The sequence below is a fragment of the Protomyctophum parallelum genome (genome assembly GCF_964188405.1).
Source record: "Protomyctophum parallelum genome assembly, chromosome: 15".
Lineage (NCBI taxonomy): Eukaryota > Metazoa > Chordata > Actinopteri > Myctophiformes > Myctophidae > Protomyctophum > Protomyctophum parallelum.
In genome coordinates, this window is record NC_139710.1 from 11,431,827 (window position 1) to 11,448,160 (window position 16,334).

Below are 16,334 nucleotides of genomic sequence, written 5' to 3' on the forward strand. Positions count from 1 at the left end.
ACATTGAGCAGGGCACTGCAGGGAGTTGAACCCCGTTCAATGAACCATGTAAATACAACACATTGAGCAGGGCACTGCAGGGAGTTGAACCCCGTTCAATGAACCATGTAAATACAACACATTGAGCAGGGCACTGCAGGGAGTTGAACCCCATTCAATGAACCATGTAAATACAACACATTGAGCAGGGCACTGCAGGGAGTTGAACCCCGTTCCGGTAAACCAGAAGTACGACACCAGTGCCTTAGGTTTTGTGTTGTCCTTTACAGGTCCTTTCGTTGAAATGTAAATTTTACATTTCAAACAGTAAAGTAATGTATAAAGAAGAGAAACACAAAAGCACAAAAATAACATTTTCGAATTACCTTTGCTTTGATTTTTTAAACTTTCTCTTTTGCCGACCTCCCACATTTCATTCGATGATTAACAAAAAACAGTGTTGGATCTGTAAGGATCCATTTGGTTACACGTGCGTGCATGTGTACATGCTTCGATAACCAGTGTTGGACCTGTAAGGGTCAATTTGGTTACATGTGTTACACTCTCAAAGTTAAAGACCTGTAAGGGTCTATTTGGTTACATGTGTTACACTCTCAGAATGACAGACCTGTAAGGGTCCATTTGGTTACATGTGTTACACTCTCAGACTTACAGACATGGACCAAATGGTCCATTTGGTTACACTAGACCTGTACGTGCCCGTCGGCCACCATATATACTCTCAGAGTTAGAGCTGTAAGGGTCCATTTGGTTACATGTGTTACACTCTCAGAGTTACATTTGGTTAGCGTGTGCATGCACATGTGCGCCCGTGCGTGTGTAGGTGCATGTGTGTGTGCGTGAGTGTGTGCACGCTTCAATAACCACTGTTGGACCCCATGGGGATCAAGGACCTCAGGGAGCCACCCATAATTCACAACGATCACAGCGAACTCTGTTGCGTCACAACTGGTGGCCAACAGTCATAACCAACACCGCCGCCGACCCACAGGAGAATACGTCTTTTCGTCATGCCCAGGACGAAAAGATATAGAGAACACCAACATGACAAATAACAGCAGGAAGGCATGGGCCACAATCCACCGTCTTGGCAAAGACCACACCACCCATAATTCACAACGGTCACAGCAAACTCTATTGCATCACAACTGGTGTAGTTATTGGATGGAGCCCGCACACCACCAAAAAAAGAAAAACAACATACTATAGTATGCCCTCCGTGACCATGGACTTTAGCCTTTCGCTTTTCTGCGATTTAACCTTTTTTCAAATCCTCAACAATGATGAAGAATCGTGCACTATAGCGTGCCACTTAATGACCTTGACCAATATCAATGACCTTGAGCAGTATAAATTACCTTCAATAAGACTAGTAAATGACCTTGACCAGTATAAATGACCTTGACAAGTACAAATGACCTTGACCAGTATAAATGACCTTCACCAGTAGAAATGACCGTGACCAGTATATGACTGTGACCAGTATACATGACCTTCATGAGACTAGTAAATGACCTTGACCAGTATAAATGACCTTTATAAGACTAGTAAATTATCTTCACCAGTATAAATGACCTTGACCAGTATGCGGTCCGTGACCATGGACTATAGCCTTTTGCTTTTCCTTGATTTTCACCTTTAAAAAATCCTCAACAATGATGAAGAATCGCGCACTATAGCGCGCCGCTCAATGACCTGAGACCATGGACCAATGAATGAAATACAACACATTGAGCAGGGCACTGCAGGGAGTTGAACCCCGTTCCGGTAAACCAGAAGTCCGACACCAGTGCCTTAGTTTTTGTGTTGTTGTTCATTTAAAGGTCCAGGTGTGCATACGCATGTGCGCCTGTGCGTGTGTAGGTGCATGTGTGCATGTGTGTGTGCACGCTTCAATGACCACTGTTGGACCCAATGGCGATCAAGGACCTCAGGGAGCCACCCATAATTCACAACGGTCACAGCAAACTCTGTTGCATCACAACTGGTGGCCAACAGTCGTAACCAACACCGCCGCCGACCCACAGGAGAATACCATCGCACAGTGGTATCAGACCAACCACAATCAGCCAGCCCTCAAACCAAACCATTCGACCTAGAAGAACTCGAAACCCGGAAAAGCAGCAGGGATTGATGACATACTGGCAGAAATTATACAGCACCTGGAACCTAACGCAAAGACCTGGCTCGTGGGGATGCTGAACACATGCATGGCACAGAAAACCATCCCTTCTGTCTGGAGAAAGGTCAAAGTGGTTGCAATCCCCAAACCTGGCAAAGACCCATCATCCTCAAAGAGCTACCGACCCATTTCCCTCCTCTGCATCACCTACAAGAGAGGCTGCTACTCCAACGCCTCATATCACTCATAGACACCAAGCTGACTAAAGACCAAGCTGGTTTCCGTCCCGTCCTGTGATGGACAGAGCTCAACCTCACCCAACACATTGAGGATGGGTTTGAGGGAAAACAAATAACTGGAGCAGCAACTGGAGGGCGAAGCAAGCACGCAGGCAGCTTGTGCCTGCCTGCGTGCCTGCCTTCCTGCCTGCCTTCCTCATGTGGAAACTGCATAGTTGACTTTGTGTGTGTCTTTCTTTTTCTGTCTGTCTTTCTTAGGATGAAGATCAAGGTAGACGCCGTTGGAAGGCTCAACACAAGCCGATGCCCCTAGAGATCCATCCCAAAGCTTCCCTCAGGGAGCCCAGCAAGCCAGCTAGCCAGCAAGCCCGCCCAGTCAGCCAACGCAGCCAGCCAGCTCCGCCAGTCAGCCAGTGTAGAAAGTCAGGCTGACAAGCCAGAGCATATCAGCCCTTGCAGTCCGCCATTGCAGCCATACCAGCCTTGCTCAGTCAGCTCAGCCAGGCCTCTCTCGAGGCCTGGCTCTCTGTCTGCCTGGCCCGGTCTGCCCTGCCCTGCCTTGCAGCAACAGAACCAGCCTTGCTAGCAAGCCAGCCAGCTCAGAATACGAGCTCAGCAAGCCAACGCAGCTGGCAAGCACGCAGTTAGTCTAAACCAGTTTCAGACAGGCAGGCCAAGGCAGACAGACAGGAAGACCGAGGCGCCTAGGCAGGCAGACAGGCCAGGAAGGCAACAAAGTGCAGGCAGGGGGACTATCCGGCCTAAGGCTGCGCTGCAAGGGTTGGAGCCTGGCCAGCTCCTGCTGGTCTTGGCTGAGTGGCTGTGGCTGCACAGTAAGGCTGCGGTAACCTAGTCTGGGCTTGCTGCTGCACTGGCTTGCTCAGCTCGCATTCTGAGCTGGCTGGCTTGCCAGAAAGGCTGGTTCTGTTGCTGCAAGGCAGGGCAGGGCAGACCGGGCCAGGCAGACAGAGAGCCAGGCCTCGAGAGAGGCCTGGCTGAGCTGACTGAGCAAGGCTGGTATGGCTGCAGTGGCTGACTGCAACGGCTGATATGCTCTGGCTTGGCAGCCTGACTTTCTACACTGGCTGACTGGCGGAGCCGACTGGCTGCGTTCGCTGACTGGGCAGGCTTGCTGGCTAGCTGGCTTGCTGAACTCCCTGAGGGAAGCTTTGGGATGGATCTCTAGGGGCATCGGCTTGTGTTGAGCCTTCCAACGGCGTCTACCTTGATCTCCGTCCTAAGAAAGAAAGACAGAAAAAGAAAGACACACACAAACCCAACTATGCAGCTTGCACCTGAGGAACCGAGACGCGAAAAACCGCCACCGACCCACAGGAGAATACCATCGCACAGTGGTATCAGACCAACCTCAATCAGCCAGCCCTCAAACCAAACCCTTCGACCTAGAAGAACTCGAAACTGCAATGGGAAAGTTGAAACCCGGAAAAGCAGCAGGGATTGATGACATACTGGCAGAAATGATACAGCACCTGGGACCTAACGCAAAGACCTGGCTCGTGGGGATACTGAATACATGCATGGCACAGAAAACCATCCCTTCTGTCTGGAGAAAGGCCAAAGTGGTTGCAATCCCCAAACCTGGCAAAGACCCATCATCCCCAAAGAGCTACCGACCCATTTCCCTCCTCTGCATCACCTACAAGAGAGGCTGCTACTCCTGTTTACATTCGAGGGTTGCCGGTCCTCTCGAACGGAACAGTTTAACGTCATGCCCAGGACGAAAAGATATAGAGAACACCAACATGACAAATAACAGCAGGAAGGCATGAGCCACAATCCACCGTCTTGGCAAAGACCACACCACCCATAATTCACAACGGTCACAGCAAACTCTGTTGCATCACAACTGGTGTAGGTATTGGATGGAGCCCGCACATCACAGGTGTAAAAAAAACGTTCTGTATTGAAATACTGACAACGTTTCGATCTATTTGATCTTCATCAGGTCATGTGTACACAAAACATACACTTTTATACTAAGGGAGTGCCCCCATCAACCAATCAAAACACCACATTTTGGTGCCCCTCCCATCACTGCAGGTGTGACACGTCAACCCTGAGTGAGTATGTGGGGACCCAGACATATTGATGTAAATATAGTCTGTTCAGAAATGTTAGTGCCTCTCATAGAGCTTGTAGGTGATGCAGAGGAAGGAAATGGGTCGGTAGCTCTTCGGGGATAATGGGTCTTTGCCAGGTTTAGGGATTGCAACCACTTTGGCCTTTCTCCAGACAGAAGGGATGGTTTTCTGTGCCATGCACGTGTTCAGCATCCCCACAAGCCAGGTCTTTGCGCTAGGTCCCAGGTGCTGTATCATTTCTTCCAGCATGTCATCAATCCCTGCTGCTTTTCCGGGTTTCAACTTTCCCATTGCAGTTTCAAGTTCTTCTAGGTCGAAGGGTTTGGTTTGAGGACTGGCTGATTGTGGTTGGTCTGATACCACTGTGCGATGGTATTCTATGTGGGTCGGTGGCGGTGTTGGTTACGACTGTTGGCCACCAGTTGTGACCAACACCGCCACCGACCCACAGGAGAATACCATCACACAGTGGTATCAGACCAACCTCAATCAGCCAGCCCTCAAACCAAACCCTTCGACCTAGAAGAACTCGAAACTGCAATGGGAAAGTTGAAACCCGGAAAAGCAGCAGGGATTGATGACATACTGGCAGAAATGATACAGCACCTGGGACCTAACGCAAAGACCTGGCTCGTGGGGATACTGAATAAATGCATGGCACAGAAAACCATCCCTTCTGTCTGGAGAAAGGCCAAAGTGGTTGCAATCCCCAAACCTGGCAAAGACCCATCACCCCCAAAGAGCTACCGACCCATTTCCCTCCTCTGCATCACCTACAAGAGAGGCTGCTACTCCAACGCCTCATACCACTCATAGACACCAAGCTGACTAAAGACCAAGCTGGTTTCCGTCCCGTCCTGTGCTGGACAGAGCTCAACCTCACCCAACACATTGAGGATGGGTTTGAGGGAAAACAAATAACTGGAGCAGCATTCAGAGATCTCTCTGCTGCCTACGACACTGTCCAACACCGCACAATGGTCAGGAAAAGCCTCCTCAACAACAGGCGCTTCTATGTCCACTTAAATGACCAGAGGAGTAAATGGAAAGCCCAAAAGAACGGCCTACCACAAGGTAGCCTGCTCGCCCCCTCCTTTTCAATATCTACACAAACGTCCAGCCACTACCCAAAGTAGTAGTACTGGAATGAAATGATAGAACACCTCACACACACATAGTTTCCTTTCGTGGCTGTTTACATTCGAGGGTCGCCGGTCCTCTCGAACGGAACAGTTTAACGTCATGCCCAGGACGAAAAGATATAGAGAACACCAACATGACAAATAACAGCAGGAATGCATGGGCCACAATCCACCGTCTTGGCAAAGACCACACCACCCATAATTCACAACGGTCACAGCAAACTCTATTGCATCACAACTGGTGTAGTTATTGGATGGAGCCCGCACACCACCAAAAAAAGAAAAACAACATACTATAGTATGCCCTCCGTGACCATGGACTTTAGCCTTTCGCTTTTCTGCGATTTAACCTTTTTTCAAATCCTCAACAATGATGAAGAATCGTGCACTATAGCATGCCACTTAATGACCTTGACCAATATCAATGACATTGAGCAGTATAAATTACCTTCAATAAGACTAGTAAATTACCTTGACCAGTATAAATGACCTTGACAAGTACAAATGACCTTGACCAGTATAAATGACCTTCACCAGTAGAAATGACCGTGACCAGTATATGACTGTGACCAGTATACATGACCTTCATGAGACTAGTAAATGACCGTGACCAGTATAAATGACCTTTATAAGACTAGTAAATGATCTTCACCAGTATAAATGACCTTGACCAGTATGCGGTCCGTGACCATGGACTATAGCCTTTTGCTTTTCCTTGATTTTCACCTTTAAAAAATCCTCAACAATGATGAAGAATCGCGCACTATAGCGCGCCGCTCAATGACCTGAGACCATGGACCAATGAATGAAATACAACACATTGAGCAGGGCACTGCAGGGAGTTGAACCCCGTTCCGGTAAACCAGAAGTCCGACACCAGTGCCTTAGTTTTTGTGTTGTTGTTCATTTAAAGGTCCAGGTGTGCATACGCATGTGCGCCTGTGCGTGTGTAGGTGCATGTGTGCATGTGTGTGTGCACGCTTCAATGACCACTGTTGGACCCCATGGGGATCAAGGACCTCAGGGAGCCACCCATAATTCACAACGGTCACAGCGAACTCTGTTGCATCACAACTGGTGGCCAACAGTCGTAACCAACACCGCCGCCGACCCACAGGAGAATACCATCGCACAGTGGTATCAGACCAACCACAATCAGCCAGCCCTCAAACCAAACCCTTCGACCTAGAAGAACTCGAAACTGCAATGGGAAAGTTGAAACCCGGAAAAGCAGCAGGGATTGATGACATACTGGCAGAAATTATACAGCACCTGGAACCTAACGCAAAGACCTGGCTCGTGGGGATGCTGAACACATGCATGGCACAGAAAACCATCCCTTCTGTCTGGAGAAAGGCCAAAGTGGTTGCAATCCCCAAACCTGGCAAAGACCCATCATCCTCAAAGAGCTACCGACCCATTTCCCTCCTCTGCATCACCTACAAGAGAGGCTGCTACTCCAACGCCTCATACCACTCATAGACACCAAGCTGACTAAAGACCAAGCTGGTTTCCGTCCCGTCCTGTGCTGGACAGAGCTCAACCTCACCCAACACATTGAGGATGGGTTTGAGGGAAAACAAATAACTGGAGCAGCAACTGGAGGGCGAAGCAAGCACGCAGGCAGCTTGTGCCTGCCTGCGTGCCTGCCTGCCTTCCTGCCTGCCTTCCTCATGTGGAAGGTGCATAGTTGACTTTGTGTGTGTCTTTCTTTTTCTGTCTGTCTTTCTTAGGATGAAGATCAAGGTAGACGCCGTTGGAATGCTCAACACAAGCCGATGCCCTTAGAGATCCATCCCAAAGCTTCCCTCAGGGAGCCCAGCAAGCCAGCTAGCCAGCAAGCCCGCCCAGTCAGCCAACGCAGCCAGCAAGCTCTGCCAGTCAGCCAGTGTAGAAAGTCAGGCTGACAAGCCAGAGCATATCAGCCCTTGCAGTCCGCCATTGCAGCCATACCAGCCTTGCTCAGTCAGCTCAGCCAGGCCTTTCTCGAGGCCTGGCTCTCTGTCTGCCTGGCCCGGTCTTCCCTGCCCTGCCTTGCAGCAACAGAACCAGCCTTGCTAGCAAGCCAGCCAGCTCAGAATACGAGCTCAGCAAGCCAACGCAGCTGGCAAGCACGCAGTTAGTCTAAACCAGTTTCAGACAGGCAGGCCAAGGCAGACAGACAGGAAGACCGAGGCGCCTAGGCAGGCAGACAGGCCAGGAAGGCAACAAAGTGCAGGCAGGGGGACTATCCGGCCTAAGGCTGCGCTGCAAGGGTTGGAGCCTGGCCAGCTCCTGCTGGTCTTGGCTGAGTGGCTGTGGCTGCACAGTAAGGCTGCGGTAACCTAGTCTGGGCTTGCTGCTGCACTGGCTTGCTCAGCTCGCTTTCTGAGCTGGCTGGCTTGCCAGAAAGGCTGGTTCTGTTGCTGCAAGGCAGGGCAGGGCAGACCGGGCCAGGCAGACAGAGAGCCAGGCCTCGAGAGAGGCCTGGCTGAGCTGACTGAGCAAGGCTGGTATGGCTGCAGTGGCTGACTGCAAGGGCTGATATGCTCTGGCTTGGCAGCCTGACTTTCTACACTGGCTGACTGGCGGAGCTGACTGGCTGCGTTCGCTGACTGGGCAGGCTTGCTGGCTAGCTGGCTTGCTGAACTCCCTGAGGGAAGCTTTGGGATGTATCTCTAGGGGCATCGGCTTGTGTTGAGCCTTCCAACGGCGTCTACCTTGATCTCCGTCCTAAGAAAGAAAGACAGAAAAAGAAAGACACACACAAACCCAACTATGCAGCTTGCACCTGAGGAACCGAGACGCGAAAAACCGCCACCGACCCACAGGAGAATACCATCGCACAGTGGTATCAGACCAACCTCAATCAGCCAGCCCTCAAACCAAACCCTTCGACCTAGAAGAACTCGAAACTGCAATGGGAAAGTTGAAACCCGGAAAAGCAGCAGGGATTGATGACATACTGGCAGAAATGATACAGCACCTGGGACCTAACGCAAAGACCTGGCTCGTGGGGATACTGAATACATGCATGGCACAGAAAACCATCCCTTCTGTCTGGAGAAAGGCCAAAGTGGTTGCAATCCCCAAACCTGGCAAAGACCCATCATCCCCAAAGAGCTACCGACCCATTTCCCTCCTCTGCATCACCTACAAGAGAGGCTGCTACTCCTGTTTACATCCGAGGGTTGCCGGTCCTCTCGAACGGAACAGTTTAACGTCATGCCCAGGACGAAAAGATATAGAGAACACCAACATGACAAATAACAGCAGGAAGGCATGAGCCACAATCCACCGTCTTGGCAAAGACCACACCACCCATAATTCACAACGGTCACAGCAAACTCTGTTGCATCACAACTGGTGTAGGTATTGGATGGAGCCCGCACATCACAGGTGTAAAAAAAACGTTCTGTATTGAAATACTGACAACGTTTCGATCTATTTGATCTTCATCAGGTCATGTGTACACAAAACATACACTTTTATACTAAGGGAGTGCCCCCATCAACCAATCAAAACACCACATTTTGGTGCCCCTCCCATCACTGCAGGTGTGACACGTCAACCCTGAGTGAGTATGTGGGGACCCAGACATATTGATGTAAATATAGTCTGTTCAGAAATGTTAGTGCCTCTCATAGAGCTTGTAGGTGATGCAGAGGAAGGAAATGGGTCGGTAGCTCTTCGGGGATAATGGGTCTTTGCCAGGTTTAGGGATTGCAACCACTTTGGCCTTTCTTCAGACAGAAGGGATGGTTTTCTGTGCCATGCACGTGTTCAGCATCCCCACAAGCCAGGTCTTTGCGCTAGGTCCCAGGTGCTGTATCATTTCTTCCAGCATGTCATCAATCCCTGCTGCTTTTCCGGGTTTCAACTTTCCCATTGCAGTTTCAAGTTCTTCTAGGTCGAAGGGTTTGGTTTGAGGACTGGCTGATTGTGGTTGGTCTGATACCACTGTGCGATGGTATTCTATGTGGGTCGGTGGCGGTGTTGGTTACGACTGTTGGCCACCAGTTGTGACCAACACCGCCACCGACCCACAGGAGAATACCATCACACAGTGGTATCAGACCAACCTCAATCAGCCAGCCCTCAAACCAAACCCTTCGACCTAGAAGAACTCGAAACTGCAATGGGAAAGTTGAAACCCGGAAAAGCAGCAGGGATTGATGACATACTGGCAGAAATGATACAGCACCTGGGACCTAACGCAAAGACCTGTCTCGTGGGGATACTGAATAAATGCATGGCACAGAAAACCATCCCTTCTGTCTGGAGAAAGGCCAAAGTGGTTGCAATCCCCAAACCTGGCAAAGACCCATCACCCCCAAAGAGCTACCGACCCATTTCCCTCCTCTGCATCACCTACAAGAGAGGCTGCTACTCCAACGCCTCATACCACTCACAGACACCAAGCTGACTAAAGACCAAGCTGGTTTCCGTCCTGGCCGCTCCTGTGCTGGACAGAGCTCAACCTCACCCAACACATGGAGGATGGGTTTGAGGGAAAACAAATAACTGGAGCAGCATTCAGAGATCTCTCTGCTGCCTATGACACTGTCCAACACCGCACAATGGTCGGGAAAAGCCTCCTCAACAACAGGCGCTTCTATGTCCAGTTAAATGACCAGAGGAGTAAATGGAAAGCCCAAAAGAACGGCCTACCACAAGGTAGCCTGCTCGTCCCCTCCTTTTCAATATCTACACAAACGTCCAGCCACTACCCAAAGTAGTAGTACTGGAATGAAATGATAGAACACCTCACACACACATAGTTTCCTTTCGTGGCTGTTTACATTCGAGGGTCACCGGTCCTCTCGAACGGAACAGTTTAACGTCATGCCCAGGACGAAAAGATATAGAGAACACCAACATGACAAATAACAGCAGGAAGGCATGGGCCACAATCCACCGTCTTGGGGAAAAAAAAATAGCTGATCAATAAGCCCCAAACGCGTTGCACTGTGACCCGTTTTGAGCTTGTACATCGGCTATTTTTGCTACAACAGCAATATGCAACGTGGCCCTCTGGAGTGAGAGTGGAAATATAGTGGAAATATAGTCTCCATCGTCAAAGTTGCCCACCCCCATTCTAAACACTACAACATGCAGAGGAGAAGTCATAACAGAACCATCTAAACACTACAACATGCAGAGGAGAAGTCATAACAGAACCATCTAAACACTACAGCATGCAGAGGAGAAGTCATAACAGAACCATCTAAACACTACAACATGCAGAGGAGAAGTCATAACAGAACCATCTAAACACTACAACATGCAGACAGAGGAGAAGTCATAACAGAACCATCTAAACACTACAGCATGCAGAAGAGAAGTCATAACAGAACCATCTAAATACTACGACATGCAGTCATAACAGAACCATCTAAACACTACAGCATGCAGAGGAGAAGTCATAACAGAACCATCTAAACAATACAACATGCAGAGGGGAAGTCATAACAGAACCATCTAAATACTACAACATGCAGTCATAACAGAACCATCTAAACACTACAGCATGCAGAGGAGAAGTCATAACAGAACCATCTAAACACTACAGCATGCAGAGGAGAAGTCATAACAGAACCATCTAAACACTACAGCATGCAGAGGAGAAGTCATAACAGAACCATCTAAACACTACAGCATGCAGAGGAGAAGTCATAACAGAACCATCTAAACACTACAACATGCAGAGGAGAAGTCATAACAGAACCATCTAAACACTACAGCATGCAGAGGAGAAGTCATAACAGAACCATCTAAACACTACAACATGCAGAGGAGAAGTCATAACAGAACCATCTAAACACTACAACATGCAGAGGAGAAGTCATAACAGAACCATCCTAAACACTACAGCATGCAGAAGAGAAGTCATAACAGAACCATCTAAACACTACAACATGCAGAGGAGAAGTCATAACAGAACCATCTAAACACTACAGCATGCAGAGGAGAAGTCATAACAGAACCATCTAAACACTACAGCATGCAGAGGAGAAGTCATAACAGAACCATCTAAACACTACAGCATGCAGAGGAGAAGTCATAACAGAACCATCTAATCACTACAGCATGCAGAGGGGAAGTCATAACAGAACTATCTAAACACTACAGCATGCAGAGGAGAAGTCATAACAGAACCATCTAAACACTACAGCATGCAGAGGAGAAGTCATAACAGAACCATCTAAACACTACAGCATGCAGAGGGGAAGTCATAACAGAACCATCTAAACACTACAACATGCAGAGGAGAAGTCATAACAGAACCATCTAAATACTACAACATGCAGTCATAACAGAACCATCTAAACACTACAGCATGCAGTCATAACAGAACCATCTAAACACTACTCTGTTCACCTCTAGTCGGTTATTTATTCAGCCACGGACCACCATTTGAGGCCATTTAGCCTCTCAGACCCATTTGAGCCACTGACCACCATTGTGAGCATAGAGTATATTATGAATAGAGAAAAGGCACCCAGAGGAAACCCTGAGGCCAAATGGACATAGTGGCCGAATGAAGGTATTGCAGCCTGGCCCCAAACACATGAACGCGCTGGTCCGTTGACTATCATTGTGCACGTTCACGACGGCAGCACGCTAGCTAGCTAACGAACACGCTAGTTCGTTAGCTAGCTAGCGTGCTGCCGTCGTGAACCAGAATGCTCTGTTCCTACTATGTTGTGTTCATATATGTTACTAACTACGTTATAAAACCATGATCCAGTAGCCCAATGGATACCGCCGATGGTATGTGAACAACCGGGCCCGGGTTCACTTCCCAGTCGATGACCGAGTTTATTTTCTTCTTAACAAACACAACTGTTTGTTTGCATCAAGTCGAGGTCCTTTATTCATTCGGTATCTGAGCCGGGACAACCATTTTTAGGCTCAAATACTGAATGAATAATGGACCTCGACGAGAAAAGCTAAAACAATTGTGTTAGTTTGGTAAGAAATGAAGCTAAACTCTCAGTCCTCGATGGGGACTCGAACCCGGGCCCTGGCCGTTGTCTACTAGGCGCCGACGGTAACCGTTCGGCTACTGGAACACGGTTTTACAGAGTGGCACGAACATAATATATAAACATTACAACAAAGTTATCATAAAGTGATCACAGATGTTTGAACAACAACAACGTTAAGTATTAAAATAACATTTAACGTACCTGCTTGCTGCGGACACGACGACGCCACGGCGGACATGGTGACGTGGCAAAATCAAAACAACACTGAGCAAAACCCCCCTCCACGCGTCTCTTCCGTATTTGAGGGGTTGGCGTCACTTCCTTCCGGGTGTGACGTGAGGCCACGCCCGCGAGTCTTTGTTTTTCTTGTAGTCATATATTATTGTAGTCCTCCTACGTTACATCCGGGTCCCGTCCGCTTCTATAGCTACATATTATTATGATTCTGAACGCGTGAATCTTTTTATTTTTTACAATAACGTTATTTTTCAGAAAGGAAGCCATTGAGGGTTAAAATGTGTCTTAATGCTTCCAACTCGAGTATAATTATTATTAATGTAAACTGTAAAGTGTCCACGACAAAGAAAATGTATGACGTGGAGCTTCCTTGAGTAAGACCCGGAAGCGGGTTACGTCACGGCTTAAATAGTCAATACAGACATGAGTCCCTTTCCTGGCAGCGTCCTCAGTGGTCTAGCTGTCTAGACGCCCGACTTCTTAATACAACTTTATAGAACTTCACGGGTTCAAACCCCTTTGATGTTTTTCTCAATCATTGATTCACAATATACCAGAATGCACGTTTAATCATAATACATAAAGCAGACAGCCCTGTGATTAAACCTTCAGCATTACATTACACTGCAACCCCACTGTGGCTAATACCTTTTTATTCACAATGCCAAGTTATTGTACTCCTAATAATATATCATGGTGTAGTCTAGCTCTGGTTTGATTGATTGATTTAAATATTTTATTAATAGTTTGTAGAATTACAGTACATTTCAAGCACAAACTCAATACAAAGACTGTTAACTGTGAGTGGACGACCCAATTAAGCATTACACTTGTTTAAGAGGGTCCACATTGTTCAATTCATCAAAAGTCCACATTGTTCAATTCATCAAAAAACAACATTATTACAAACCTACATTATGTGGGATCCTTTAGCTTACAAACGGAGTGACATTTCTGGCCACAACGTGGGTGTCGCTGGGCTGTGGCGCTGCCAACTGACTTTTGTGTTTCCCTCTGCTTCATGATCACCTTTTAGTTCCTTTATTACAGCGAATCAAAGGTGTGTGAAATACTTCTGTAATTAATGACTTGCTGACTATCTCGCGATTTTAGCCTGGATTTAGTGTTCACGCCACATAGGCTATACATTGAAGACCACATAGGCATAGGCGGCGGGTGCGTTTTACCTTTGGGTAGGCTATAGAATTGCGTTGGGGGGGGATTCTCGCGGCCGAGCGGAGCGAGGCCGCCGCCGCGGATTTATTTATTTATTTATTTCCCAGATGGTCTAAAAATGAGTTATTTAGCAATGAATTAGGCTATACACAGACAACGACTTTTGGAAGTCTTTTTCTCAAGTCTCGAGTCAGTCAGTCAGTGTAGATTACCCGGCGGTGTTGGCGTGTTGCTGCCCCTCCGGGAGTCGCGGCTCATGGCTCTCCACAGACGGCACAGAGACAGCAGTCACTCCGCTGAACGTGCCAGTGTTGCTGCAGTGGTGTGAACCGTGCGGGCACTGGCGCTGCTGAGTTCTGACACCTTCTATAATGCTGCGCACATATATTATATATATAAAAAGAATACCCAGCATAATTTTTGGGAAGGCTAAGCCTTCCCTAGCCTTACGCACCCGCCGCCTATGCACATAGGCTATAGCCTACATGAAGACCCGACTCCAGCAGCAGAACTGACAGGTAGGCTACAGTACCAAAAAAAAGCCCTATCTTGACCACAGAAACGCCCCTAAAAGACACGGTATCCTACCGTCGGTATACGTGTAACATAGTGTGTATATACAAATTGGCAGATTTTATTTTTTATTTTGCACGTCACTTTCTGACTTTCCAAAGGAAACGTTTTAATGCCTTATTGCTGTGTTGTTGGTGATTTGTGGATTCGTTTTTAGATCAATCAGGGATCTGTTAATAACTTAATACTGTACTGCAGTCTGCAGTTGTTCCCAAATCCACATTTGTTGAGCCCCCATTAGACCCCCATTAGACACTATACTTGATATGTATCAAACAAATTTGGCTAATAATAAATTAATTAACATAATTTCAAACATTAAACCATTTAAACTTCTTCACCTGAACTGAACCAGCTCGGTGAAATAACTCAGTACTCAAAACATGTTAATTGATATCAATTTTATTTATAACTGCCAATGTCATGTAAATGTACAACGCACAAAATGTATGTCACCATAACCAAACATGTATTTCTACTTGATAAACCTTATTTATTGGAAGACGGAGCACTTGCAGCATAGATTTTGAGTCTATAATTATGTTCTAAATACCTGCAAATTGACAAATTGTACATAACTCCTGTACTGGACGCTTTATCGTATAAAGTAAAGAAAATAAAGAACCAGACCACGTGATTAGACAAAAAGTCTCTGCAAGCTGATAAAAAAAAAAAAAAAAAAAACAGTTTCTTACCCAAACTTACAAGTGAAACTTCAGTAGTATTTAACCCATTCTGACCTGAGATCAGATTCATACGAGGTTTCCACATGGACACACACTGGTCTGATTAACCCATTCTGACCTGAGATCAGATTCATACGAGGTTTCCACATGGACACACACTGGTCTGATTAACACGGTTCTGAATGTGAAAATCTGACATAACATTTCTATGTTCCGCATCTAGAGCCATAGCCTACTGTAAAATAGATTCCAGCCTCACAAGAACTATGCATACATTTCACCTGGGCTGGTGGTGATTCACATTAAATGCCGGCAAAGCCATCCATCCTTTAATCACTTGAAACATGTGAAATTACAAATGTTCAAAAACAGCCTCACAATGCTGTGTTGTGAGATTGTAGATCAGCCATTTTTACAATTGAACATTGTTGTGCGACTAAGTGTATATATTATGTAGGACTTAAGAGGTTAATTACAAAATGATGTAACAATAACTGAACGACTTCTACAAACATCTGTCAAAGGCGTCACAAACTAGAAAATTCGCAATTTAAAAAAATTGCAGAGTGTGGTTGCCGCAGTGGCTTACATATGCCCCTCCCACTAGTATTGCCAGCCAATTACAATTTCAAGTCACGCCTTAGATCATGCGTAAGTAATTCGGAGGGGATTTAACCCCCGAAATTCATGTTTTTGCGACAAACGGTTACATTTCTCGCATTTGCGGCGCCCCCTATGGATGAAAATAGAATTGCTTTTAGAACTTGGTTGATTGAACCACCCCGGACATGTGATTGAAATGTGGGATGGATTGGACATTCCGTTCGTGATTTATGGCATTTTTTGTGATATAGGCCCCTCCTACTAACTTCGGAAGACGATTACGGCCGAACGATACGCACTTAAAAAATTCTGCAGTTCAGTTTTAATTGGATGAGTCCAGAGATCACGTGTGCCGATTTCTGTGAGATTTGGACAAAATCTGTAGGAGGAAAAGAAAAAAGTGTGTTTTGGACAAAATTCAAAATGGCGGAAAATCTATCATGGCGGAAATGGGCGTGGCCTATATGGGGACCAAAGGAATCC